Source organism: Mus caroli, unplaced genomic scaffold, assembly GCF_978045245.1.
Source record: "Mus caroli unplaced genomic scaffold, Mus_caroli_1 scaffold_11, whole genome shotgun sequence".
Taxonomy (NCBI): domain Eukaryota; kingdom Metazoa; phylum Chordata; class Mammalia; order Rodentia; family Muridae; genus Mus; species Mus caroli.
The window spans coordinates 32999613-33004075 of NW_028227266.1; the positions used below are offsets into that span (position 1 = coordinate 32999613).

The window sequence follows — 4463 nt, forward strand, 5'->3', positions numbered from 1 at the left end:
AGAGAAAAAAAAGTTATTTAAAAATTATAAATTTGGTATTCTAGAGTATAAGTCTAGATATGTAGATCTTCTCACTTATTCAAAAAGAAATTCAACTCAATGAATGTCAAGCAAAATGAATATATTTTTAACATTCTTTACAGAAACATCAAATTTCCCCTTCTTTAAAATTATTCCTGGGAAATATATAATTGGATGCTGTTAGGAAACATACTAATGATAATCTTCACATTTGAATTCCTACTTTTTTTTTTCGTAATAAAAATGTTTATTTAGGTTTGGTCAGTACAGGTGAGATATACTGGAGTCACAGGGCAATATGCATTAACAGGACACAACAGTTCATAAAAACTTAGTAACTATGCACACAGATTTCTTAACATTCAGTCACCTAAAGATGAATGCACCTAAAGATGTATGGTGGAAAAACTTTATCTAACGCTGAAACTACTATAGGACTCCAAGTCCAACTTTTTAGTGATAAAAACTACTATACTGGGCAAACTCGGCAGTCCTAAACCCACATCTACTCTAACAAGTCTGAATGGTGCATGAGTAACAACAGCGTGAGGAAGAGGGCCCTGACAGCACAAGTTCTAGATAAGACACAGATTTATACAGACGTCATTGCTATAGATTCCCATTTACAACTTCACATTAACTCATATAAAAATAACTTGACCCTACACAAAATGTCCTTTTAGCAACGTTCAAAGTAATTAACTGTTACACTTTTCAAAGTGGCAGAGGTATTGAAGCAATTAAAAAAAAAAGGAACCAAACAAAACAAAAACACACCCACAAAAAGGTAAATTGTGACAAAAGTATGCATTAATTTTTGACAGTATCCTTTCCCCAATTAAATGACACTGTATAAAATTTTTTCTGGAAAAATATTACAAAACTGCACCCTGTACATTTACACTTGAGTCCAAGCCATTCTGAACATGGCGGGAACCCACAGTTCGATTACCTTTCCCACTCACTGCTTTCTCCTCTTGAGGGTCATGACTGGAGTCTGTGTCATTTGAGTGATGTGTGAGAGAGTTTTCACTGCCCGTGGGAGAGTCTACACTTTCATACCCAGCACTGAGTGGGTTTATGTAACTACTACCTCCTCTGCCAGTTTTCTCCTCTGAGCTGTTGGAGGCCTTATTACCCTTCCCTGAAGAAGAAGGAAAGTCATCCTCAGGTGTGCTCCCCTCCCTGTGAAATCCAGACCCAGACGTCCTCTGGCAGGAGGAGCTGCCATTACTTGGTCCATTTGCCAGACGACTGCAGTCTTTGCTTGTGGCCTCTGCCTGATCTACAGGTTCGGAAGATGTAGTCCTGCTGGTACTTGGAGCTGAAGCTTGAGACTGCTGCTGCTGGTACTGTGCCAACTGCTGTCGTGTCTCCTTCAATTGTTGCTGAAGAACTAGAATGGTGCTCTGCATACCCTCTACTTCTTCATCAAGTTGAATGATGAAGTCATTCAGTTCATCCTGACTGCTTTTAAGCTCCTCACTATATTTCTTCTGTAAAGCCAATTCTGCTTCAAGCTGTGCAATACGGCCCTGGGACAGCTGCCTTCCAAGCTCTTGGTTCTCCTGGATAAGCATTCGACACTTCGCCATTAACTTTTTTCCTGTTTGACTTTTTCAATTCACAAACCATCTCAGTTGGGCCAGCCCAGAGGTCCAACACATTATTTCCCCAATCTTCTGGCAGGCACCTTGTGAGACTGTCCCACAATATGTTCTACTGTAATATCCTGGGGCCAAATGCCAAGTCTCCTTGTCTTTTATACCATCTGGAATAGTCTTTTAAGCGAGACAGCCTTTTCCTTCACTTTGAAGAGCACAGAATAAATTTTCCAAAGTGTTGATCTGCTCTCCATAGCCCCCCAAAGTAAAATATTGAATACAACAAAATTATCAGAGTATTCCTTGAATTAAAAAAAAACCCAACTAATTCAAGGCACATTTAATTTAATATCAGGAATTCGATACAAAAGGCCCAATACAATAAAGGAACACATTCCCCCATTTCACACCAACGACAATGCTGTTTAACATGTGCCTGCTGAATGAGATGAGGGTTTACTGAATAATGGGAGTCTCATCACAGCCAAATACCATATACAATCTAGTTGTGAAATGAATGCTTATAATGCTTCAAACACTTTAAACCTGAAGTGTGAGACCACACCTTCACGTTTGTACAGTCCTCGGTTAAGGTGATCTACAGTTTCAACCATTCAAAAGACAAACCATTGATAAAAACCACATAGATTTAAGGCTCCATTATATAATATAGAGCCCAGAGCTAAATGGATAAATATATGCTCTACTTGTACTGGTAGCTATGAAGTGATTGTCTCACGGCTATTAGTTGGTTCTTAGCAAGTAAATCCTTTAAAGGCAAATTCACCTCATTTGAGTTTTGACCCAGTAGTTCAACAATCATGAAGTCCACAGTCTTATTGGCATAACTGATGTACAGTGTCTCTAAGTCACTATGCTCATGGTTAAGAGCGATGCATATTCCATTTTTACATTTTACTGGAATTTTACATGTTCAATTCATGATTTAAAACCTCTAGGATTTCAATCCTCCAAACTGTCTGAAGACACAGTGTGCCACAGACTTAAGACTTCTGTTTTTCCCTCTATTTTCTTCAAACAGAAACACTTCTCAAAGTGTCTACATGTCCTAGAAGGGGAATTTTTCAGAGTTGGCCTCTTCTTCGGAATAGTCCGACGGCATCAGGCCTCTGAAGCAAGGGGGAGGGGAAGAGAAAAGCTGAAACACAAGGTTCATCTGGTAAGTTTTACATTAACCATTACAAGCTGGACAGTATAAGAATGTGGCTTTTTTGGCTCAAAAAGTCTGAGTCTTGGTGTGGAAACGAGTACTTGGCTGTCCCACCACAGCTTTCTCGAGGTGGGACTGTCAGGGAAGTCTTGACTGGGGAGTATGATTAGTTTACCTATCAGGCGTAAACTTCCAGGCACTCAGGGACCTGAGACTGCTTTGGTTGGGGAGGCAGAAATCCGGCCTGAGTAGGGCCACAAGCCTCTTCTGGTCAGACCAGCACCGGGGCAGCTAGGGCCCAGGGTGTTGACACTCGCCAGCTACCCACAACACCCGCCACAGGATCTTAAGACTTCTGGTGAGTGGAACACAGCTTCTGCTCCAATCCAATTGCATGAGGGACCTGAGACTGCATTAGTTAGGGAAGCAGAAAACCGGCCTGAGTAGGGCCACAAGCCTCTTCGGGTCTGACCAGCACCTGGGTAGCTAGAGCGCAGGATCTGCTGACACCCGCCAGCTACCCACGACACCCGCCACAGGATTTTGAGACTTCTGGTGAGTGGTACACAGCTTCTGCTCCAGTCCAATCTCGTGGGACCTGAGACTGCTTTGGTTGGGGAGGCAGAAATACGCCTGAGTAGGGCCACAAGCCTCTTCCGGTCAGACCAGCACCGGGATAGCTAGGGCGCAGGGTCTGTTGACACTTGCCAGCTACCAAATTCACACATTATCTTTCCACGAATCCAGCACTTCAAAGGATAATAACAGAAAAAAACCAATACAAGGACGGAAACCACGTCCTAGAAAAAGCAAGAAGGTAATCCCTCAACAAACCTAAAAGAAGAGAGCCACAAAAACAGAACACCAACTCTAACAACAAAAATAAAAGGAAGCAACAATTACTTCTCCCTAATATCTCTTAATATCAATGGACTCAACTCCCCAATAAAAAGACATAGACTAACAGGCTGGCTAAAGAAACAGGACCCAACATTTTGCTGCTTACAGGAAACTCATCTCAGAGATAAAGATAGACACTACCTCAGAATGAAAGGCTGGAAAACAATTTTCCAAGCAAATGGTAGGAAGAAACAAGCTGGAGTAGCCATTCTAATATCTGATAAGATTGACTTAAAACCCAAAGTCAAAAAAGACAAGGAAGGGCACTTCATTCTCATCAAAGGTAAAATCCTCCAAGAGGAACTATCAATTCTGAATATCTATGCGCCAAATACAAGGGCAGCCTCATTCATTAAAGATACTTTAGTAAAGCTCAAAGCACACATTGCACCTCACACAATAATAATGGGAGACTTCAACACACCACTTTCACCAATGGACAGATCATGGAAACAGAAACTAAACAGGGACACAGTGAAACTAACAGAGGTTATGAAACAAATGGATCTGACAGATATCTACAGAACATTTTATCCTAAAACGAAAGGATATACCTTCTTCTCAGCACCTCGCGGTACCTTCTCCAAAATTGACCACATAATTTGTCACAAAACAAGCCTCAATATATACAAAAATATTGAAATTGTCCCATGCACCCTATCAGATCACCATGGACTAAGGCTGATATTCAATAACAAAATAAATAATAGAAAGCCAACACACACGTGGAAACTAAACAACACTCTTCTCAATGATACCTTGGTCAA

At 41.1% G+C, this 4463-nt stretch overlaps 1 pseudogene; it reads right to left on the reverse strand.

Annotated features, from left to right (window-relative positions):
* Window positions 1-250: 250 nt before the first annotated feature.
* LOC147001986 (pre-mRNA-splicing regulator WTAP pseudogene) lies at window positions 251-1629 on the reverse strand (annotated as a pseudogene).
* Window positions 1630-4463: the final 2834 nt, after the last annotated feature.